Source organism: Euprymna scolopes, chromosome 42, assembly GCF_053919585.1.
Source record: "Euprymna scolopes isolate OS-2025 chromosome 42, ASM5391958v1, whole genome shotgun sequence".
NCBI lineage: Eukaryota > Metazoa > Mollusca > Cephalopoda > Sepiida > Sepiolidae > Euprymna > Euprymna scolopes.
This window is the reverse complement of record NC_136523.1, coordinates 32,799,697-32,825,953: the sequence shown is the minus strand read 5'-3', so window position 1 is coordinate 32,825,953 and position 26,257 is coordinate 32,799,697. Positions and strand designations below refer to the sequence as shown.

Sequence of the window (26,257 nt, the reverse complement as noted above, 5' to 3'; positions counted from 1 at the left end):
TGGCTTTAAACCTACTTAAAAACGACTCAATGATTTTGATGAAATTTTATTTACAAATAAATATATATATATAAGTTGTAAAAATATATATGGCAATTAAGCTACACAGAATATTTCGCGTTTCATTCTCGTTAGAATTGACGAATATAGGGCACTGGTTCTTTAATCTCACTATCTGACTTTAGTGTCTAATTTCCTGCTGTGGGAGGGAGATAAATATCAATTTTATCAAAATATATTTCAAAATTAGAAAGTTAGAATTGACGAATTCTCACGAGAATGAAACGCAAAATATCCTGTGTAGCTTAATTGCCATATATATTTTCATAACTTACTACCTAGCTCTACCTATGTATTGAGCACCGTTGAAGTAAATACTGAAAATTTATGCATAAAATTATAGTTTCATATATTAATTTATGTGATTAAATGAAATAGGCATATATATATATATATATATATATATATATATATATATATATATATATATATATACACACACACACACACACACGAGTGCTGATAGATGGTGGGAAGATTTACAAACAGATTGAAAAATAGAGAACCAAACAAAATAGTAAAGCTCTCCCAATCCTTTGCTAAGCGTCAGAAGGCTCACTTTTTTTCTTCAGATCTACCGAAACCAAGGTCAGTCTCTAAATGAGAGTGGAAGCTAAGTGAGCACATCAAAAATAAAACGATCAAGATGGAATATGGGGATGTTAGGTCAATATTCTATGAAACAACAAATATTCAATACTTTTTTTTTTTTTTTTTTTAATCACGTTCATCCCTAACAAGACATATCGCCACTTGTACGTAAGGAGATACTATTTGGGACCATACCTAGGAAAGATTATAAAGATGTTGGTTTACGTTACATTTAAACTTCTGCATAAAACCCTGAGATAAAAATTTTAAACATCCAAAAACAAAAGAAATTCAAAACAATAATGTCCTCGCAATCAGATTAAATAGAAGTAGTAGAAAATTTGCAAAGTTATGCCATTGCTTTTTAAAATACGTTATATATATATATATATATATATATATATATATATATAGAGAGAGAGAGAGAGAGAGAGAGAGAGAGAGAGAGAGAGGGGGGGGGTATATAAATACACAATAACTTTACAGCCGTTTAAAATAAATCAATGAAAATCACAATTGGTTTCAATTTTCTCATAAATTTAATTTTAAACGCTTTCTTGATTTTCCGGATTTTCTTGCTCGAGGATAAGGGTTAATGAGATGGATAGATTGTCAATTGAATGATGAAGAATATTATGAAAGGATTTTTATACGAGTCACATATCAAAGCTAAAAGCCATTCGAGGATAAGGGTTAATGAGATGGATAGATTGTCAGTTGAATGATGATGAATATTATGATACGACTTTATACTAAAGAGTTACCATTTATCAAAGCTAAAAGCCATTCGAGGATAAAGGTTAATGAGATGGATAGATTGCCAGTTGAATATCGCAGTCAATAGAGAAAAAAACCATTTCAGAAATGGTCCAGATTGTTTGCTTTAGGACAGAAGAAAATAATCCCAGCAACCTGAGTGACTGATTGGATATGTCTTCCAATTTATATCTGGAATAACGTCCTCGACAATCAGTCTAACAGTACAAGAGAATTTTGACTTGCTCTGGTGCTCTCTGGCTTTTCAAAACCCCACCTGACCTTGTGTCTGACCTCCTGGCAAGGTAGTAAATAAATTGTAAAAAAAAAAATAAAATAAAATAAAATCAAAACAAGGGGTTTCCTAAATTCATTTCACACTGATCGTTATGGCAAATAAGAATAAGGGTCAGGACTTGATAAAAGGAGTATTACGATCAATCTTAATCGTAAAAATAAATTTCAGCAGCAAAGAATCTGTTCCACTTTATACAAGAAACCATTCGGATGGTGTTGTACGTGAAATAGATCTGATTGTAAAAAGGCTCGATTACCAAGCGCAGCGTTACCCCCTCCACCTGCCGCGGACCGTTAGCAATGGCAACAGAAGGCGCCGGGATGAATAGATAGGAGTCTGACAAAGACATTTTCTAAAGATAGAAGCATCAGTAACAGCATCAGTCATTGTGTAGAGTGGATGATGAAGAAAAAGGGTGTGGAGGATGGAGCGCAGTGCTTGTGTCTGTCATAACAAGAGGAGTTTCTTTCTCTCACGCAAAAAAGTTGATGACAAAAGCCAAAGACGTAGTTCAGGTAAGAAAAAAAATAGCTTGACTAAATGCAAGTTTAATACATTTTTAATACAAATATTGGGTTATCACCTGTCAAAGGCCAAAAGCCATTCGAGAATAATGGTTAATGAGGTGGATGGATTGTCAGTTGAATGATGAAGAATATTATGAGAGGATTTTTTATACTAATGAGTCACCACTTATCAAGGTTAATTTTTTTTAATACTAATGAGTCACCACTATTAAGGCTAAAAGCCACTCTACGATAAGGACTGATAAGATTGATAGATTGTCAATTGAATGATGAAGAATATTATGAGAGAATTTTATACCAATGAGACACCACTTGTCAAGTTGGTCCTGAAAAGTAGTTGCCCAATATTTAAAAAAAAAAAATGTAAAATTATGTTTAATCTCCTTGAGCTTTATCCTCGAGTGGCTTTTAACTTTAATCCTTCAGTGACTTTTGGCCTTGATAATTAGTGATCAATTTGAACAAATACAGATTATTACTAGGGATAAGACAAGAGCATATTCTCTTCATTATTTTGACTCTCGAGTATATATCCGACACAGTTAATCAATCGAGAACCACATCACTATCTAAAAACATATACGATATGAACTGATATATACTCGAGAGTCAAAATAATGAAAATATCCTCTTGTCATAGCCATAATGATTAAACATAAAAACTGCTATTTCAAATTGAAGTACGACTGGTAGATACGCGAACATATTTAAAAAAATGTAAGGGGGGACACATTATAATCAGCTGACAACGTATAAATTTCCGCGAAAAGCGTTAGTATTTCTACAAACACTTAATGACACATTAATCTTATCAGATTCGACTTCCTGTTCACATTGCGGACATTTTTATACCCACATTTGCCTTTTTATGGCATGGCATATCACTTTTTTTTCTTTTTTTTTTTAATTAGATTTCATTCAAAATACCTCATACATAAATGACTCGTGCTTCTCACTATCCCAGCCATAGCCAAAATGGTGGTGTCCGAAAGAACTGCAAGGGTTGAATCATTTTCATATTAGGATCCGATTTTAGTCTTCAAGCATCAGCCTAAGGTTAAAATTAGATGTGGTAAAAAAAATACATTTCAACATTTGCTCATACATGGAATATTGTTCCTATTTACTTGCCTCCTCACAAGAGTAAAGTTAGACACAAAGTCGGTTTTTAATGTGGGGAAAATCCAGCTCCCCCAAAAGGGGCACTTTGGATAGGTACAAAAATAAATATTGCTTCAGTCTAGAAGGATTTCTCCTCCCCTGATCGAGGTCAGAAAAGGTGACTTGTAGTGTCAGAACAGATACTACACTGTGATCTAGGGTTTTCAAATTGAAGTATGACTGGCAAACAGTTCGAGCCTCCCATTGAAATGCGAGAACATATTTAAAGGGGGGGGGCACATAATAATCAGCTGAGGACAAACTTTGGCATACAGTGTTAGTATTTCCACAAACACTTAACTTCTAAGCGAGGGTTGGGTTATTTCCTGTTCACATTGCAGACATTTTTATATTCATGTTTGAGTTCTTCAGCAAAAATAAAAAATAAGGCATGAACATGATTCACAGGACCCATGAATTGGAAGAAATACATTGAAGACATTGCTAAAACTGCTGCAAAGAAGATAGGCTCTCTCTACCATGCTAGAAAACTACTCACACCTGACAATGTCCTGCAGCCACCGTTCACCCATGCATGTGCCCCTGCATCTACCACCAGTCTTTCCCTCTTAGACAGGGTTCCGAAAAAAGAATCTCCAATCTAATAGAGCCCGCACTATCAAGCAATCTCCAACTTCTGTCCCATCATCGACCTGTTTTACAAGTACTTTAAAGGAATTTACTCTGACAAACTTTTAGCACTTGTGCTCCCTCGACATAAATACCCCCAACTAATCCGATAAATAACAAAATTCCATCCCTTCATTGTACGGTTTCTAGATACCTCAAAATCTTCTAATTAGTTTCTATCAAAGTTCTGAGATGAAAGCTGATTGTTTATACTACCTGATTGATTGAGCGTTATTTGTGCAACGTTTCGGTCGGATTAGCCTTCGACCGTCTTCAGACATGTTTGTTGTTGTTTGGAAAAGAAAGGATAAAAAGTTACTGGTTCCGTAGATATTTTTCGTATTTTTGGAGTTAGTCTCTATTTTATGGTTTTAGTTTCGAATTTGTGAAAAAAGAATACAAAAAAAAAAAAATCAACAGAGCCATTAACTTTTCTCCTTTCTTTTCCAAACAACAACCCACATGTCTGAAGACGGTCAAAGGTCAAACCGACTAAAACGTTGCACAAATGTTGATGAGAACAATAGTCTGATCGATACAAGTAATATAATAGTTACTACACTTTGGAATTTCTTTCATCCTTTCTACTTCTCTGACTGAACTGACATGCAGAAATTTAAATGTAATGTGAACAAATATCTTGCTGTCAATTCCCTACATAGTGCCCCAGTAGACATGGTCACAGATAGTAGTCCCTTACATCCAAGTGGCACTATGTCCTGTCTGGGGTGAATATGAATACAAAATAAATAAAAAAATTTAATTCCATCCATAAATAGGATTCTGACAGTTGTAACTAAACATTACAAGTGTGGGGTTAGTAGCTTTACTAATTAACTAGCAAAACCTGTGAAAATTCCACAGCGAACTCTTTCGTATGTAATATGTTGATGTTGGCATGGTATCTACCCATAACCCATTCTATATACAAAATGACTTTAACTAGTCTAACATATAAACTTTTAAGTGGTTAATGACACAAACTGACAACCTGGACATGCTGAGTTCAAATCCAGTTCGCTACACAGAAACGCTTTCAAACCCACACTTTATCTTCGGCCTAATCTTCTGTATATTAAAATGGTGTAATATTAATAAATAATCAAATTCTACCCAATGTATACCATTAACGATTACTACACTACCACCTTACATTCATTAGCCCTTATCCTCAAGTGGCTTTTGGGCCTTGATAAGTGATGACTCCCAGGTAAAAAAAAAAAAGTGAAGCATGCCACTTTTAATGAAACATAAGTCATAACATTCTGCTTCCGTCCAGTAAATAATTTTGTCAGTCAAAATTGTTTTCATATACCAAGCATTCTTTTTTCAAAATGGGAAAATAACTCTGTATTCCTCCATACAGAATTACTTCCCTTTGTTCGTAATGTAATGAATAGGAATACATCCAGGTTCCTCCACACACGAATATGATTGGTTGATGTAAGCCATAAATACAAACAACACCTTTGAGGAGGTCCTTATTTGGATTTTTCGGACTACTGCTCACATTTTGTGTGTTGCTTTCACAACATTTCAATTGACATAACCTTTGATCTTCTTCAGGAGTGCCTTGTCAAACTTGGGAATTTCAAACAGAATGCTTTCTTTAATCCATGGGGATAGCATATTCTTTCAGTCATGACTGGTTAGAAATTCGAAGTTAGATTCCTAAACTTAAAGTATGAAGTATCTTATCAGGAGGCTCTGATGGTTTGGGCACATCGTTTGTCCAATGATTCACACTACCGAGATGGCACAAGAAGAGTGCTGATCAATTGAGAACATGGATCGTAATGGTCAAAACCAACTTGGAAGCGATGACCGGTTCTCGCGTCTTTGGTGTAGTTGAAGTATGCTGAGGAATCAGCAGCAGACAGACCTGGATGGATGAACAGACTTCGATCCGTGAATTCACTTGGAACTGGCTCACTCGCCAGGTGAATGCCGTCACAACTACAAGTCCTAAGTAATTCGCAATCGTATTTTAAATGTCACCCGAACTGAGGATTAAACTGTCAACCTCCAGAAGAATGTAACTTTCAACTGAATTTTACTAAGTACTTTATCCACTATGCTACGAACCCAGATGAGTTTAATGGTGAGAGTTTTAATATTTAACTGACAGGCTGAGTCTATCACAAACGCATCTTCACGTTATCGTTAGTAGTGGGAATCTGGTATAATTTGATTATTTAAAAGGACGGCTCAGTAAGAACTTGTTTACATTGGACTTGAAGACGACCATATTGTAGTCAGCGAGAAAGCAGGCTAGCAGAACAGAGTTCCACAGGCAGTTCTAGACAAGAAGCTTTGTTAATGGCATTCACGTTTAAATTTAGACGCAGAGTAGGGGGAAATTGCTGATAGTGGTTGTAGATAGACGAGGGTTTTTTTGTTTTTTTTTGTAAAAGTTTGGCAAGGGAATACCATAGATTGTATGCTCGGACAAGCGATCGCCATGACCGAGTCCATCACGAACGCATATTCACGAAAAGAATGGCTAATAACAGTTCAAGTAAATAAAGATCAATTCAAAAGCTATTACACAATTAGTTTCATCTATAACAATGTTTTTATTAACAAATGATAATCCTTTTGGATTAGTTTGGAATCAATAACAATGAGATCTTTTCTTTTTTTTCTTCAAGGTAGGTGTGGGAACAGAAGGAGGAAGGGGTACTGCGTGTATTACATGGATAACAGGAAAGTGTCATCATTTATCTATAAAGATTAAGGAGATTTATACTGACGACACAACTCGTTAACAATAAAATGCTACTTTTGTTTAATTAAAATGAAAACTTGATTCCTTTTGACACGCATGAGAATTCACACGATTTGTTGAAAATGTCGGCTGACTATGTTGTCTGAATTGACATAAATAGGATTTAATTCTCTGCTTGCCAACAGTTTGAATTGGGCTCATTGATTAGAGCATAGGAGTAGACCATAAATTGAAAGAGGAGTTTGGTAGAAACCGTTCTTCAGACAGATAATGTCACTTTATCTATATATATACATAAAAGTGAACGTGTCTGTGTACACAATAACTGTGTACATTTCCCTACACAATAACTACAGACTCGACATTTGATATACAGGGTACTGAGATTTGGGAAAAATCTTTGTAATCCATTTTCGGCGAGAAATTTGGCTGTTAAGCGGGTAAAGTTCAACGATTTGACCTTTGAGAACTCTACCAAACTCCTCCGAAAATTTTGGGTCTAAACACTTGAAATTTTAGATATAGGTTCCTTGGACATAGATTTAACTTAATAACGTGATTTGAGCCCAAAACGATAAATGTTAAGGGGTCATATAATAGGGATCAAATTAAAAAAATTGACCGCTTTTTTTTTTTTTTTGCTCAACATACACCTCCAAACACCTGGGCAACGCCAGGTTGAAATGCTAGTATGTAATATATATATATATATATATATATATATATATATTGGGAAGTGATGTACGTGCATACCATCGCCCTATTAAGTGATGCTCTTTGTATAAACAAATCGAGCTTAGGTATTCAGACGATGTACAAACATTGTTAATTCACTGCCCGCACAGCAGATGCTGACTGGTGTAATGGTTCAAAGCCTTGACTGTCGTACGGGCGATCGGGTTTTGATCCTGGCTTGAGGTAGTTGCCTGTCTAGCCGCACTGATAAGCTGTGAAACAGCGAAACAGTACTGTATTTTTATATAAGTTTTCAAACGTAGTGTTTTTTGTATTTAATTTCACTACCTTAACGATGAGGAAGTTACCTGCCCTTTTTTTTGCATATAAATGTGTTTATTAAAAAAAATTTATTTATAAGAGGTTGCTCCAGTCAAAATGAAAGGCTCTTTCCTTGAGGAATCCCCCCTTGCTTTGTTCAGATCTAAAAGAGACAGCTTAGTTCCAATCTCTTGATAAGTGAACTGTAAAACTGCTTGGATCATTCCATCAATCCAGATTATATATGAACTAGCGGGGGGGGGGGGGTACCCGGCGATGCCCGGGTGTTTTGAGGTGTGTGTGGTTTTGGGTAAATCAAACTAAACTAAAATAAAAAAAAAAGTTTTGGGAGATGAGTATGAGGATTGAACCCGAACCCTTGAGGCAAAGTTGGAAATTAAAGTCTGAAAAAAAAAAAAAAAACATGCGACGTTAACCATTGGGCCACCGCGACATACAACGGAGACACGTTTGAATTTATTTAAGTATTAAAAACAGGTGTCCGCAATAAAAGTTAACTCTGCTGCTTCCATTTGACCTAATTAAGAAGGTCAAATAGAAGTCACGCACTTAACTTTTGCCGTGAGGCAGCATTTGGGTTTGTTTACCCAAATTTGACTGTTTTTTCCCCAACAGATGTTGGGGAGGGGGAAACCAACTCCCAATTGTCCAGATTGAATAGCAATTGTCTGATATACAACATTGATCAAAGCTGGTTGCTTCCGGACGTTTCCCGGCGCGATGCTGAGAAGTTGTTAACTTTGAATTAGTTTCACTTTATATGAAAAAGCCCAATCAACATGCGAGAAGCCAAAACAGCAATAATTTTGTAAAAGTCGACGTAAATAAATCTATACGCGACATGTGTTCTCAAATCCTAGATATTATTATCTACGGCCTATATAAACAGTTCTAAGCAGTATGGGTCTGAAAGCATTTCTGTGGAGTGAACTGGATTTGAACTCAGCATGTCTAGGTTGTCAGTTTATGCCATTAACCACTTAAAAGTTTATATGTTAGACAAGTTCAAGCCGTTGTGTATATAGAATGGGCTATGGGCAGACACCATGTTGTTTTTTTCTGTAATAGATTTTATAAGTGTTCGTTAATAATTAATAATACATATGATTCTGAATAGCCAATCAGATTGTATAGAAACTACAATTTGAAACGAAACTGATTATTTGTATAAGTCGTATTATGAGTAATGAAACTCAAATGAAACAATGATGGTCTTTTTGAAAAACTGGATTCAATGAAGTAAATTTCCTGGTGAATTATGGGAGAGTATTAATAGTTTTTTTTTTTTCTTGACTGAGTAAAATATACTTCTACTTTATTTAAGTAAGACCCGTTTGGCAGAGTCAGTTTGGTCAAAATTAATGTAAGAAATTATAAAATTCAATAGAAATGTCTTAATTTCTATAAACAACCATCAGGTACTGTCAGGAAGCATGACCATATTGGAATTATGTGTGGTGCCTGTGTTTATAGTCTATGATGCTTGACTCGAGAGAGGGGGGGGTCGTAGATGAATCTATTCCATTATACTATTTCTGTTTGTGTAAAAATAATTTTTCCTCCATCTTGCTTAAAATTTATCACACATCTAATTGAATGCTATCAAATTATTCCTGCTTTCTCAATCGAAAACATTTCCCATGACCTTGGCGTTGCCAATTTCAATCCCACGAGTGAGGGTGTGGATTCGGAATAAGAAATTGGCATCAAAACTAAAATGTGGTATTTTGGATGAAAAAAAAAGATTAACTCTTTTTTTATTACTATTAATAGAAATCGCTCCAGACAAGGCATGAAACCACTTGATATAATAAGAATGAAAGATGAGTGTCACAAAGAGACACTGATTGGCTTTAGTCAAGAGATACCTATTGACCTTAGTTTTTTTGATAATCACTTTTTTGCTTTTGTTAGCTCCTTAAATCAAGTGGTTTCACACTTTGTCTGGAGTGATTTGCATAAAAACAAGCTGAGCATGCAGAATCCCACTCCATGAGTGAGAAAAGTGAACAAACGAATGATTTGGAGGAAATTTTACCTTTATAATTCCCCTTAGAGGGGTAATCAGAGTTATCCTGCAAAATCCGTTCTGGCAAAAATTTATTTTCACCATGACTAATGTTTGCACAAAATTAAAAAAATAAAAATAAAATAAATAAATAAAATACAAAGCGTGGTTATTGAGAAAAGTGTGAACAAATGAACGGGAGTGAATTACTAGGTCCAATCCCTACTTTGTCGAGGGATCAAAAAGAAAAAAGAAAGTATAAAATTTGTTCAATAATTCTTTCCCCAAAACCAGAAGCATTAGTGAAATGATTAAAACTGGATTGTATGACTCATTAGGTCACAAGGGTTGCAGAGGTAGAAGACAAAGGGTCTAATTCTGACTTCTAGGATTCCAAAAACAACAAAGTTCAACTCCTTATTTGAAAATAAGGAGTTAGAGTCAAACTTTATATTTTCAGACTTTGCAATCCTGGTTGTGACCATTTTATTTTTTTTCTTATTTCTAATTTATTATCATTTCATTTCCAGGTGGAAATCATCAGGCTAATAACTCATGTTCATATATAATGTCAGCAACATTCATCCTAGGCAGGTTGAACCATCTTACCCCAAAGGAGGAAGTTTCATGGGAATATAAAGTTCACAAGCAAGTCCCATTCGCATGTATCTACTCATGTGTTGAGTACGGTTGAATTAAATGCACAAAATCTATGCACGTATTATAAGAATGTACACAAGCTGTCAAAAATGTTAAAATAAATTATGTTCCACTAGTGTTTGCACTAACATTTAAAATAATTTTTTTCCTTTCCAGTTTGGAATGTTTTTGTTTTAACTTCATTTATTAAGGTGTATTTTTTTGTTATTTTTGACAATTAGTGTATATTAGTATGATGGCGATGAGGATAATGTGATGGTTATGATGATGTGATGTTAATGGGGATGTGATGGTGTAGTAATGATGATGAGGATGGTTGTGATGATGATGGTGATATGATGATGTGATGCTGATGGTTATGGTGATGATGATGATGATGATGATGATGGTTATAATGATGATGTTCAATTTTAAACTCTGACAAAGTTAAGGAAGCCAAATATAAAGAATGTTTTATTCAAAAGCAAAAAAAAAAAACGAAATTAGAACTGTTTCCATAAATACATTCTTGCGGGTGACCACACCTAGAATTCTCGCGATGTTGTTGGGTCAGATTTCGGTATTTATCAACAAGCAGAAAAAATAAAATAAACGATTTGGTTTCATTAATCAGGGCAGGAACTTAGACCAACCATGAAAAGATGTTGAGAAACAGGAATATTGCTTGTTCAGAAAATATTTTACAGAATACAAAGATCATATTCCAGAAATCACGTAAATTGAATACATACATTGGATATACAACAACAACATTGTCGCCTAACCATGCATTTAACCAACGCCAGTGCCACACATCAACATTTACAAAGAGAACATAGCTGCACCCCCCCAACCCCCGTCTCCAACCTTAGACAATTCTTTGTAGACAACAGCACCCTACTATTAATAAGATCACATTCGAGACCAGTAGCACCATATTAAATAGTTATATTTTTTTTTTATATAGAAAACAATTTAAAAACGAGTAGCAGGGGGCATCCATCTTTGCCCAGTCGTAAAATATTTGTACAGATTTCGTATATATTATTATAGAGTCGTCATTTCAAAAGTAAAAAAAAAAAAAAAAATAAAAAGTATTTGGGTGCCATCAGCTAGAATCGAAACCGAAAGCAAAACTGTAGCATTCAAAGCTGGTGATGTTACCACTATACCAACGTGACACGCATATGAACTGATTATAAAATAAAATTAAACTAGGATGAATTTAACTGAATGGTCCTCAAAAAATCCAATCATTTGATGCCCCGAGCATGCTCTTCAACTTTTATTTTTGGAGGAGATGCAGTTTGAAAATATGGAGGCATATAGTCTTTTAGACTTCAAGCAATTCGGTTAGAAATAACTTATATACAATACATTACGACCATGTAATCCCTACAGCCACCTACTTTGAAAATGCTGCTGTCAAACCTGACATAGTTATCTATATATATAAAAGCGAAAATGTATGTATGTATGTATGTATTATATGTCAGGTCATGTCATATGCTACTGGTACCATGTAACCCAGTACTACCTGCCTCATGGTCGGGTCACCGGCGACTAAACTGGTTCCCCCACCAGACTTGTTTGGTGAGGAGGGCGGCTAGTCTCCCTGAAGGATTAAAAACAAGACCTTCCAAAGGGCGAATTAACTCTTTTTCTGGGTCAACGGCCAACTAGCACCGTGTATATTTGTGTGTGTGTATATGTGTATTGGGGTAGAGAGGGTTCCCGTAAGCCGTGGTGAAGGCAACCTTTCTAGGAGAAGCAAATCTCTGATTTAAAAAACCATAAAGTGGAAGACCAGTACCCGCATTAAGCTGGTCTGCAGTTTAATTTGTTGCTGGCTATCTTGCTCTTGCTTGTTGCTGGATCTCAACATTTTGAACAGAGAGAGAGACTTAGCTGTCGTACAAAGCTAAGACTCTGTAACATCATATTTGTATAGATACTTCCTCAGACATTTGGGCTCATGGATTTTAAATGTCTGAGGGAGTGGCACTCGTCTGACAAGACGTTGCAATCATCATGTATGTATGTATGTACCCTTTTCCTCGATGTCCACAAAAGGCTTCTTTCAGAGAAGCGCTCGCTCGCTTCACAACTTCTTAAAACTTTTTATATCATCTATAAATTGTAATATCTCACACTTAACCACGGAGCTCGCCTGTCTATTTAATTTTATTGACTTTCAAACGTTAATTATTCGACATTTCCCGCATCGGCACGCGTTACATTCAGTTTTTGGTATAAACAAAAAGCGAAACTCGACTCTAATCACTGGCCGAAAGCCAGTGGTCTCTAGAGATTGGTCACTGTCGACTTCGTCATATCAGACGGTAGCTTTCATTTCGAGACGAGACGCTCCCCCTAATAAACAGGGAGCGGGTTTTTAAAAACAAACAAACCAATTTATTGACCTCATTAAAAACTGTCCCGCACAAAATGCATAACCAGCATTACAATCTCCAAAGAAAGAAAATGAAAAAAGAAAGAAAATGAAAAAAGAAAGAAAATGAAAAAAGAAAGAAAATGAAAAAAAAAAAAAAATACAAGGCTGAAAACAAACAAAAACGAATTTAGGAAGTCTGAATTGATTTATCTCCCTTTGTTTATTCAAGATGGCGGAGTGTGACACCCCATCCTCGCTTCCTCATAAAATCTGATTTTCTTAGCTAAAAGACAACTACTTTATTAATTCACGTGACATTTGGAATATGACATTTTCATTCTATCACAGGTACGTACATTATACAGATTTTCCTTTGTTTTTTTAATATAGAGAGAATTGTGGACAAGAACCAAAGAAATGGTTACTTGTCTCTCCTACGCTATCTAATAACGAGTAATCATTCTACAGTAAATTTAGGAAAGTGATCCCCTCATCTAAATTCTAAATTGTTGTTTTTATTTATTATTTTGCAGACATTCTTTAAGTTGGATTATGTATAATTGCCCCATTCCCTCAAAAAAATGAACCCCCGATCTAAAATCTAATTTATGTTGTTTTTGTTTTTTAATACAGATCAGGCATTATGATGTATGGCAGGAGAACTTGAGCAGTGAGAATTGAGGATATACGTTGCATAAAGAAAAATGATTTGAAACTGATATCAGGTCGGTGCAAAAGTTTTTGCCAGGAATTCAGAAGCGTTATAATTTATGTATTTAATTATATAAATCTTGCCTCATCTTTCATATTCCTTTGACTTAACTTTCTCAGATTATCGTTTATTTCAAAGATTACAAAACCATTTAGATGGCCTTAGATTAATATCACGAGAAGAGATTGAACAATAATTAGATTCATATTTTGCATCAAAACAAAGAATTTTACAAGCAATGCATTTATAAGCTCATTGACAGATGAAATCAAGTTATAGAGAACAAAGTTAATGTTATGAATAAAGATTTAAAAAAAAAAACAGTTTTTTCATTTTCGAGATTAAATTTGGAATTGGCAAAACTTTTGCAATAACCTAATACAACGGATATGAAGTGTGAGTTTTAAAAACTTAGATCTGATGACCTTTAGAGAAAAATTAAATTTGGACAATATAGAAAGATGTGTGCAGAATGGGAAGGGGGAGAACTTGAATGCCTACTGGCGAGAACTTGAATGCCTACTAGACACTGTCCTCGGGTGTCTTATGTCTCTCTGTACAGGGGTGTTTGTCAGAACAATCTGGCATGAGGATACTTTTTCCATAGAAGTAAACCCTGACCAAATATTCAAAATCACATAGTATTTGCAGCCCAAATAAGATCTCCTCACTACGGCTACTCCAGTTTTTCCGAGGAATGGTGCACCTTCTCCAAGTGATATTTTTTTTTTTATATTACCTCAAGTAATAGCATGAAGCTGGATACTCTACCAGACTAGATAAATTCTTGTCCTGGAATCCAGTAAGACCATGAGACCAACATGAAAGATATACTACAACATATAAAAATGGTTAATTGGGGAGAGGAAAATTATGTTCTCAATTTCTTTACTAACTCATTGTTTGAGAGATAAAGAACTTTAATGGAACATTAAAATATCTATGTATCTCATATATACTTCAAGTGTTAGCCCCAGGTTGTGGGCCCCTTGATTTCTGAGAATGCATGCCCATTGGCTGATAGGAAGGGACGCGGTGGATACTAGAAATATGATTGGCTAACTAAAATCCTCAACAGAAGAGGACCATATAAAAACGCGAAACAACCACAGAATTCGCGCATAAGCCTGACGAATCCTAGAGTGGATGAAACACCGAATATTCAGTGTAGCTTAATCGCCATATATATTTTATAAATTACTAACTAGCTCTACCTACGCATTGAGCACTTTCGAAGTAAATACTTAAAGTTTACACATAAATCTATACTTTTGTATATTAATTTTATGTGAGTAAATGAAGTAGTTATATATATATATATTATACATCCGATTTTGTTTTATATCATAAGTTGCTTAAAACGTGATTAGTTAAAGTTCAGAATAAAATCACGCTTTCTCTTAACGGTTAATTTAAAAAAAAAAATCTTCTGAACGCTATTAAAAGTTAAATTCTTCACTAGTTTGGAGACGGAATGCGTTGTTGTGATAAGTGATTTTCTCTATTAATTCGCACTTTTTATTTTAAGATTCAAATATTAATAACTACATTTTATTTCAGTATTTAATTTATGTATTTCTGTTGTATTAAATGCTAGCTTTAATTTTTTTTTTTTTTTTTTTTTTTTTTTTTCTCGTCCATAAATGTTTATTTATCTACCGAGTTGATTGCATAAATAGATTACCTAATTGTACTCATTTTTAGTTCGTGGGAGGGGAATCTATCACCATACTTTCCCTTAAACAGGTCCGTTGGACTTTTATTAAGTACAATACTTAATAGTTATTTTTTATTTATTTATTTATTTTTTTTTTTTTTTTTTTAATGGAGAGTAGAAAACGCATTGTGGATGCGTTATCGGCAGCTCCTGTTACTCTCGCTTCTTCTTATTTGTCCCTTAGTCCTCATTTTTTAAATGAGTGATTTTTCTGACAAAGGGAGAAGAAAAAGCTGTTTTCTAGGTTGGCAGTATTTTTGCGCGAACAGTTGGCAGAGTTGGTGGAAATTTTCTGTTTCTATGTCTATCCTTGTAGCCATGTCACTAGTAAGGGTGCTGGAGGTAAACGTTTTGTCTGGGCTGACGTTATCCGCCTGATAGTCAGGGACCCGAACCTTGGATTAACCACTAAGGAGGCTGTCCTATCAGCAGGTGCAAAGTACTGGGGCTGCTGTATTGCCATCTGGTGAATGGAATCTGGACCATGCAGTAGCTTCTGGTGGGGCCTCTCGATGCCATACTAGTGGGTAATTGTTACGGCTTTACCTTATCATGTGGTACAAAAAAAAAAAAAAAAAATTCTTCGTTTCTTTTTCTCTCTTAGTTTCCCCTCTCTGTCCTGCTCTAAGTAAATCTGTCGACCTAGTCCACAAATTCCAAAATTTCATCATGACAAGTTTCAAGAAAAAATACACGATTAAACCCGGTTCTCCAACTTCCAACGTAGACCCCTACTACCATGTCTCCTTCTCCAACATCAGAGGTCTACGTTCTAACCTTCCAGAGGTTGAAACCCAATTACAGGAGACTAAACCAGACCTTTTATTTTTAAGTGAAACTGGCATTGGACAGGCTATTTCCCTAGATGAGTTTGCAATTTCAGGATACTCTAACTTAACTTCTAAATCTGACCCCCAAGATCGCCATGGGCATGGAATATGTGCCTATATTAAAGATAGCTTTCCATGTGGGAGGGACATCTCCAGGGAAGATCCTAACTTACCTTATATGTGCTTCCGGGTTGCTTTAGCTCACACTACTGCATTTATATTTACTCTCTATCGCCCCCACAACAGCGGAGTTACTATCTTTCAAAGCATATCTGAGAAAATTGACCAAGTCCTTTCTACTTATCCTTCAGCTAACATTCACGTATGTGGAGACTTCAATGTTCACAACGTCGAATGGTTGACCCACTCAAACAAGACCGATGATGAGGGGAGGTTCTGTCATGATTTCTCCATTGCCTATGACCTCACTCAGATTGTTCAGGAACCTACCCGTGTGCCCGATAATGACGGCCAGTATGCGAGCCTACTAGACCTTTTTCTCACAACTTGCCCTGAACTATGTTCAGTTTCTGTTCTGTCGCCTCTTGGATCTTCCGACCACTCTGTTGTATCAATTAAGATAAAAATGAAATGTAATAAGTCCCCAGACGTACCTCTTCATCGTACAGTATATCGATACACTAAGGCTGACTGGGATAGCTTCCGTACATTTATATCTGATCTACCTCTGCATTCCATGTTTAAAAAGGATGTGTCCTCTATAGTATTAGACCTAACTGAATGGTTAATTGTAGGTATTGACCATTTCATACCCTCTAAAAAGTTTCAGCAAAAACCTAACAGCCAGCCATGGTTCTCTCCAGAATGTGCTGCTGCCATTGCGCACAGAAATCACTTTTTCCACTGCTTCAAACGTAATAGATGTATGGAAACTAAAGCCGTTTTCAGGACTGCCAGCAACCATTGTAAGAAAGTAATAAGGAACGCAAGAGAGTTGTATGCTCAATCTGTTAAGTCCAAAGTAGCTGAGCAGCGGCTTGGTTCCCACCAGTTTTGGCAAATAGCAAACAGAATCCTGAACAGAAGCGTGTGCTCCATCCCAACTATTATCAATGGATCTGAGGTAATCTCGTCAGCATCAGACAAAGCCAAACTCTTTGTCAAGAACTTTGCAGCTAATTCTACCCTTTGCGACCAAGACCGCCAACCCCCAATATTTCCTCTTGTATCAGAAAACACGCTATGTGATATACGTATATCTGTACGTGATGTTGCCAAGCTAATCAAAAACCTTGATTCCAGTAAAGCAACTGGCCCTGATGGTATTCCAATTATAGTACTCAAAAAACTTCAACCTGAACTAGCGCCCATACTTACAAAACTGTTTAAACGTTGTCTTAAGGAGAATAGTTTCCCATCTCCCTGGAAAATCTCATCAGTATGCCCTGTATTTAAGAATTCAGGTGATCGCTCATCCCCCTCTCAGTACAAGCCAATAAGTCTCCTGTGCGTCATGAGTAAGTTGCTAGAATCTGTATTAAATACAGAAGTAATCAAACATCTCAACAAAAATAACCTTCTTAGTGACACTCAATATGGTTTCCGTTCTGCTAGATCTACAACAGATGTCCTTACAGTTATATCGCATAGGATTAGCAAATCTCTCGACGGTGGCAATCTTTCTAGGGCAATTGCTCTTGACATATCTAAAGCCTTTGATAGGGTATGGCATAAAGGTTTACTTCATAAGATCGCTAGCTATGGTATAGCTGGAAAAGTCTTCTCAATTATTAAATCATTTCTTTCTGATAGATTCATAAGAGTAGTAGTTGAGGGGCAAAAATCAGAAGCTCACAATATTAATGCCGGTGTCCCTCAGGGATCCATCCTGGGCCCAACTCTTTTCCTGATCTACATTAATGATCTTCCAAATCATATCCTTACATCATTTGTAGACATTTATGCTGACGACACTACCATTTATGGTACCACATCTAAGACAGTAAACGAGCAAGTTCTCTCCAATTCTCTCTCCTCTGATCTTGAGCACGTAGTACAATGGGGAAAGGAGTGGCTGGTTACTTTTAATGCATCTAAAACCAAGCTTCTCTCTTTACATCATCAACATTCTAATCCACATTTGTCATCAATTGAAATGAATGGCTCTCGTCTTCAGGAGGCCTCAAGTTTTGACAAGCTTCTGGGCTTGACCATTACTCCTGATCTTAAATGGAACACGTATATCAAATCTGTTGCCAAGGCCGCTGGAAAAATGGTGGGATCTTTCTATCGATCCAGTAGATATCTCACTGCTGATGCTATTCTCTATCTATATAAGAGCCAGGTACGTCCAAGGATGGAATACTGTTGCCACATCTGGGCAGGAGCTGCTAGAAAGAACTTGTCCTGCCTTGATAGAGTTCAAAATAGACTTCGTAGCCTCGTAGGAGATGTCCTTTTCTCCTCCTTGCAACCTCTATCTCACAGAAGAGATGTTGCGAGTTTGTCTCTGATGTATCGTTATTTTCATGGAAAGTGTTCAACTGAGCTTCAATCTATGGTCCCCCCTCGCCAAACTTTCACAAGAAACACTCGTCTAGCTGTAAACACTATCAATAATTTCCCCCACTCTTTATCTGTGCCTAAACCTAAACGTAGATTCCATGAACAAAGCTTCTTTCTTAGAACTGCACGCCTGTGGAATTGTCTTCCGTTTTCCTGCTTTCCGGCTGACTACAATATGGTTTTGTTCAAGTCTAAAGTAAATAAGTTCTTGATGAGCCGTTCCATATAAGTTATTAAATTTACCAAATTTTCATTACTAATGATTACTATATTGACCAACTTCTACTGTACACTCTTTAACCCTTATCCTTGAGTGGCCTCTGGGCCTTGATAATGTGGTGATGCCTTTGTAAAAAAAAAAAAAAAAAAAAAAAAAAATATATATATATATAACAAGGGTAGTTAGAAGAGAGTAAATTCAATTCTATAAGAGGAGACTAATCGTGATAATATAAAGCTCAACAAATTTCAATGGAGCTTATATAGGAGACAATAAGGGTGGAAAATGACGTCACAAAAACTATATATATATATATATATTTTTTTTACAAAGGCATCATCACTTATCAAGGCCAAGAGGCCATTCGAGGAGAAAGGTTAAAGAGTGTACAATAAAGTAACCATTAGTAATGGAAATTCGGTAAATTTGTTAAGTTATATGGAACGGCTCATCAAAAACTTGTTTACGTTAGACTTGAAGACAACCATATTGTAGTCAGGTAGAAAGCAGGAAAATGGAAGACAATTCTACAGGTTAGGGTTATTAGCAATTATATATAATATAGGTAATTAGAAATTATTGATAGTGTTTTCTGCTAGACGGGTGTTTCTTGTGAAAATTTGGCTAGAGGGACCGTAGATTGGAGCTCAGTCGAGAACTTGTCATGAAAATAACGATAAAGCAGAGACAAACTCGCAACATTTCTTCTGTGAGAAAGAGGTTGCAGGGAAGAGAAAAGGACATCCACTATGAGGCTACGAAGTCTATTTTGAACTCTGTCAAGGCAGGATAAGTCCTTTCTAGCAGCTCCTGCCCAGATGTGGCAACAATACTCCATCCTTGGACGTACCTGGCTCTTATATAGATCGAGAATTGCATATATTGGTAAATATAGAATGATTCATTTATTTAATAAGGATATACATACATTTAGTTGAGAGATAAATGGGACTCTTTATACCAAGGTATTTCGAAGCATAATGCTTCTCATCAGAAGAGTAAAAAAGATGCTAGGTAACATAATGGGGATGTGACGTCTAGCGAGGGATTCATCAGGAACGAAATAAATCAAAATTATTGATGTTGTTTGGGGCATTAGGCTTCAACATACCTTGGTATAAAGAGTCCGCTTCATCCCCCAACTAAATGTATGTATACCCTTATTAAATAAATGAATATACAGTTTTTGTGACTTCATTTTCCACTTGTATTGTCTCATATATATATATATATATATATATATATATATGTATGTATCTATAATATAAAGCTGAATGTGTGGGTGTCTAGTCACAAATAGGCTCCTATATGGTTGACTATTTTAAAAAACTGATTACATATAATCATAGAAGATGTATCGAGACACAGGAATGGGTATGTTTGATCTGGCAGAACGGTGATTCATTAAAATTGTGGGGTCTGCGTTCGTGCCTGGTCCACAAAGTATGGAAATAAAATATTTAAAAATTTTTTAAATCGTTTACAAGTGTTTTTGATATAGATGTACATAATAATACTTTGATAAGTATGTTTTAACTTAAATAGGGATGGTATAATAAAATTGTGGGGTTTGCATTCGCGCCTGGTCTCCATAGGATGGAAATAGGCACAAACTTTAATAAATACTTTTCTTATCTATCTGCGTAAGTATACTTTGATAATTATGTTTCAGTTTGAATAAATATGATATAATAAAATTATGGGGTGTTCGTTCGCACCTGACCTCCATAGAATGGAAATATGTCACAAAGGTTTTTTTTTTAATATAGATCCACAGAATATTGTGATGTGTGGAAGTATGAACAGGTATGGTATAATAAATTATGGGGTTTATCTATTTTATTTTTATTTCATCATATTTTGCTTTGGTTTTGATACCCCCAAATTCAACCCAAATTTACAACCCTTCCTTTTCATAACCTTTCATAAATCAGAGTCCATTTTCTGTAGGCTGTTTTTGAACCCAGTCAACAACGGGTACTTTTGCTAGTATATATATATATTGTATTTTGAGTACAGAAAGTTGTTAGATGAGATAAGTCACTGGTACCGTCGGTTTCAAGTCAAGCTTGATATGGATATCTAAAACTGTCTTAATTATTGGACTTGAAACCGACGGTACTTATCTCATCTAACAATTTTCTGTACTCAAAATACAAAATATAAATACGCTCTTATTGTTCGGATTTTCCTTTTAATTGAGCACTCTGCTGGATTTCTTTTTCCAAAAAAAAAAAAAAACTGATCATATATATATATATATATATATATATATTGAAACCCTCGCCACCACTTCTGCACTTCCTTATATTATCATAAAATTTCGTTTTGGGTTAAGAATGAAAACACGTGTAAAAAAAAAAAAAAAATAATAAAAACAATGCGTGTCCTTGACTTTCAGATTTTATACATTATGAACATATGAAATATTTGTTTATGGTTGACTTTGATATTACTGTCAAGAGGAACACGCCCCTTCTGTCATACTGGGGGAGTGGGGGGGGGGGGTAGAAAATGATCAACCAACATATTAAACTTTTTTTTTTTAAACGTTATTATTTTTCTCTCAAATTACTTATAGATTAGTTATTGCCCCCCCCTCCTCGACAAAAGGAGGGTAAATTCACCCTTGTCCGTTCGTCTGTCCACACTTTTCTCAATAACTACGCCTTGGAATGTTTTGAAATTTTGCACAAACATTAAACATGACACAAAAAAATTAACAGAGCTGATTTTTCAGGAAAACTCCGGTTGCTCCCTTGGGGTGCCTTTTGGGTCAAAATTGCTAAAATTGACTTTTGTGTTTATTAAAAAAAAATTGATGCCTTGGATTTTTATAAAACTTTCTGAAAAGTTGTAACTGACTGATTTCTATATAATTTTGTTTGTCTATACTTTGCAATAACTCTTGGGTGTGTCCCAAGGGCTTTTTTAGGGCTAATAAAAACATTCCATTTTTTAGACTATTTTACCATATTTGTCCAAAATTTTCTGTGTATGTCTATTTAGCAGTTTTGCATGGTGCTGAACTCGAATTTACATATGTTAAGGCCTAAAACTGCACCGTTTGTTCATTTTCACCAGGATTTGACGTCCCCTGGTGACTTTTGGGGCTAAATGGAGAGGGGGGGGGGCAATGTTGACCCTAGTCATTTTTTTTATGCCTCATTCACTGTGCACTCACAAAGGACAATGCATGCTTCACTTGTGTTTTATGGACATTGCATCAGACACAGCATGAAGCTACTGAATGTAAGGAGTTAAAAAATTATAAAATAATCTATTTTGAGGTTTAAAAAGTAACCAATGATAAGTATTAGATGGAATGGATTCCAATACAAACACGAGCAATTCTTCCTCTATTTATCAGAAACATCGCTCATGGAATGTGAGGATTAAAGGACAAAATAAGTAAAGGAAAAGTTACAAGGTGGACAAAAATAAACTCAAGATCCACTTTCTATTCTGCAAGTTAGATAGATTTCGACCCAAAGTTCAAATGCAATGTGAACAGACATTTTGCTGCTCATCTCCCGTTGTAATGTCCCTGCAACGTATGTCCCCGATAGTAGCCCCCTACTTCAAAGTGGCACTGTGCTTTGTTTGGGGTGAAAATTGAATAAAAAAAGTAAAAAAAGTTCATGACAACAAAAACTCAATGCAAAATGACTCAAACAAATTGAAGCATTCAGAAGAAATGGAATGTCTTTGGTTTTTATCCGATGAAAGGAACTTCGACCAGGATCAAAAAGTCAATCGGAGAAATGATGGCTACGTGCTGACCCCACTCGAAGTTCAAACTGTTATGCACACAAAGTTTCCAACAACAGTGAATGTTTTCGGTGTTGCTACCAGTGAAGGGCACATCATACCTCCTTATTTTTTCACAGGGCCTTAGAGTCAATGCAGATGCCTATGTTGAGACACTTAAGCCTTGGACAGACAACATTAATGAAAGGGTCTGCCTGCTTCCCTCCGGACTACAACTTAGATGTCTTCAAGTCCAATGTTAACAAATTCCTAATGAACCGCCCCCCCCCCCTAATTAAACACTTCATCAAATCTCCACACTAACGTAATGTACTTGCAATAACCCTTGTCCCTGAGTGGCTTCCGGGCCTTGATAAGTGGTGATCACTGTGTAAAAAAAAAAAAAAAAAAGGGTCTATGTTTTCAAACAAGATTTGGCGCCATTTCATAAAGATCTCAAAATCCAAGATTGGATGGCGGAGAATTTTCATGATCATGTCACATCAAACTCACGGCCTTCATACTCACCTGACCTTGATCCTTTTGATTATTTCCTGTAGGGCATCGTTGAAAAGGAAATTAATAAGCAGCCTCATAACGCCAAATCCTCTCTGCTGGAAGCGATAATCTGAGCAATGAAGGACATAATGACCACTTGACCAAAGCTTGCAGTCGCATTCAAACTCAAATTGAATCGGTGATAGATATTGGTTGGTTGGCTGGTTTTGTTTGACGCCATATCAACCCTTTTCAGGTTATTTAATGCTGAATCAAGTAACTTTGAAGAAAATTTTTTTAATAGAATACAAGGGGCGTGCAATAAGTAATGCCCCTGACCCTCTTCCAGTTCTCTGATCTAGCTGAAATTTTGCATGTGCAATGATTTATATCTCTACGGGTTATGTGGCAAATTACAGCTCTAAACTAATTGTGGTTTCTGTTTTACAAGTGTTTGAACTGAGTCAAGTGTGAAATGGAGCCTGTTGAATGACGAGCAGTGATCCTGTTTTTGTAGGAGACTTTTGATGAAATGAAAGAAACTTATGGTGATAATGCCCCATCATATGACCTTGTAAAATGCTGGATCTTGTTTTTAATCAACTTATTTATTTCACTGAATTGTACATTTGTCACATGTAACTTCCCCCATTTTTTTTTCTTTTTCCTCACCCCGTTTTCCATATTATTTTAGTCGACTGAATTCCCGCTATGGTTCACTTCTTTAAAATTATTCTAAAATTTTGCCAATCAAATAAAGATATATATATATATATATATATATATATATATATATATATATAAGGAGCAACCTATGATTCAGTTTCAACAGCATTAAATGAAACGTGCCATTTTGCATCCCAATCCACAACTAAACTATGGTCAACTCCTTGATAAGTTGCCTTCGGCCAAGATCAAAGTGTAGTATCTGTTATTTAGATGCTACATTTCAATTTCTTGTTCTTTGTCAGTGGGGTAGAAATCCTTCACGATTGAGACAATTTTTAATTTTTTCTTTCTTCACATTAAAAAACGACCCTGGTGTCTAACTCTGTCCCGTGGGGAGGCAAAGTAAATGGGTCAACTCATAGATAAGTTGCATATTTCAACTGATCCGAGGGAAATGGACAAAAAGCAACAGCAGAATAGAGAACGTCACGTGGTTTCGTTGACTTCCATCTGGGGGTCACCCTTTACCCTAAGTTACCATTCAAACGCAACCCTTGTTACGCAACAAGGTAGACCAGCCGATATAAATCCAAACAATTAGTGAAGAGTTGCCCATTCAATTTTCAGAGGAGGGTTCAATTTGCTAAACAAGTTTAATGTAAAAAGATTCAAAATTATTCCAAATTCTGAAAAAGGTGTTCGGGTTCTTGTCCAGAAGTTACCCTATATTAAAAAGCAAACATGAAAAAAACATGTCTATGATGTATGTACATAATGAAGCAAAAATATCATATTCGAAAAATCATGTAAAGTGATCAAATAGTTTCATTTTTAAATAACAAAATTAAATTTTATGAGTATCCGAGGAGTTACTGTCTCGCCTGTCATTCTGAAAAAGAAATCTTAACAAAGGAAATAACTCAACAATAATTCTTACGTACTAGATTTTGTAAAGCCTACGAATTCCCATTAATTGCTTCAAAATTATTTTCTTCATAAAAATAAAACTATTTGATCAATTTACGTGATTTTTAGAATATGATAGTTTCATTTTGTCACGAATATGTACAAGATACAGATTTTCCCTTACTTTTGTTTTGTTTTTGTTTTTGTAGGGGGAATTCTGGACAAGAACCGTCTTTGTCCCCAGGAGGTTCCCACTCCCTAGTCTGCCAAGGTTACCGCAAAAGAAAACTGGAAGGAGGGGGGTTCCAATCGTGTGCCAAATACCAAGGTATTCTATGACCAGAATGTAATGTAGACCCGTTAGCACGTCATACAACACAGAAATGATGATGATGATGATGATGATGATGATGATGGTAACCGGAGGCAGCGTGAAAATATAGAAAATAGCATGATTGATATGATTGCCATCATCATCATCATCATATAAAGAAAATAGTAAGGTGGAAAGGAAATATTTTTCATAATCAGCAGATAATTGATGTGAATGGGAAAGTTATATTAATCTTTTATAAACAATATTTGAAGAGAGAGAGAGAGAGGGAGACTGAGTGAGAAAGATTGTGAGAGAGAGATTGTGAGCGAGACAGAGAGAAAAAGACAAAGAGACTGAGCGCTATATATATATATATATATATATATATATATATATATATATATATATAATACACACACACACACAGATTGAAATAAAGAGTGAGAGAGACTGAGAATCAGGGAGACTGAGGGAGAGGGAAAAGGGTAGAGAAATAGAGATTGATATATTATAGAACGATGGAGATAGTAGACTTGAGATATAAAGATATATAAAGTAAGAGAAAAAGAGATTGGATTAGAGAGTGTGAAAGTGAAAGGAGGGGAGAGGGGGGAGAGAGAGAGAGAGAGAGAGAGAGAGATTTGGAAGAAAAATACAATAAAAAAAAAAAAAAGAGGGAGAAATTCGGCTCAGTTTTGCTTTCTTTGCGGTATATCATGGTTATTTGATGGCGTAAATACACAATTCACCTGCAGTTGTTGTTGTCAATGGTTCGTTGTAGTCGACAGATTGAATGAACAGAATTTGTTCGATGAGGGAGAAGGGGGGGGGGCAGTGCGGTTGGATTTGAAGCAATTCTATAAGTACACAAAGTGTCCATTACAACAAGACCCGCATCCCAATGTTTATATATAGAACTCGATAGAGATTTCTAGCAAATAATACAGACATTCTATCTCGTATATGTAACCAAACACATTCTATCTCGTATATGTAACCAACATAAACACATGTAGATGAGTAGGATAGATAGATAGATAAATAGATATACTGATGTATAGAGGTAGGCAGAAAAAAATGGTACTTGTGCAGTTTACGGACCATTCTATTTTTTTTTTTTTTTTTTTTTAAGATAGGACTTTTATGCAAAATTCTATTTTCACGGATTCTTTTGTTTATTAAATTAATAGGTGAAAATACAAAATAGCTTAAAAATCCTGCCCCCTCCCCGTGTTAAAAATGGATTTCTAAATATTTAGAAATCCATTCTTGACATAAATGCAGAAGTACCAGAAAAACAAGC

At 35.6% G+C, this 26,257-nt stretch overlaps 1 protein-coding gene and 1 long non-coding RNA gene across 2 annotated transcripts in view; one reads left to right on the top strand and one right to left on the bottom strand.

The window, feature by feature from the left end:
- LOC145267001 (tropomodulin-2-like) overlaps positions 1-26,257 on the bottom strand; it is a 119,225-nt gene that overhangs the window by 90,802 nt on the left and 2,166 nt on the right. The window lies entirely within an intron of this gene.
- On the top strand, positions 2,001-25,308 carry LOC145267004 (uncharacterized). Its single transcript, XR_013864806.1, has 3 exons — positions 2,001-2,220; positions 13,444-13,535; positions 24,848-25,308. It is a non-coding gene; the product is annotated as an uncharacterized LOC145267004 (long non-coding RNA).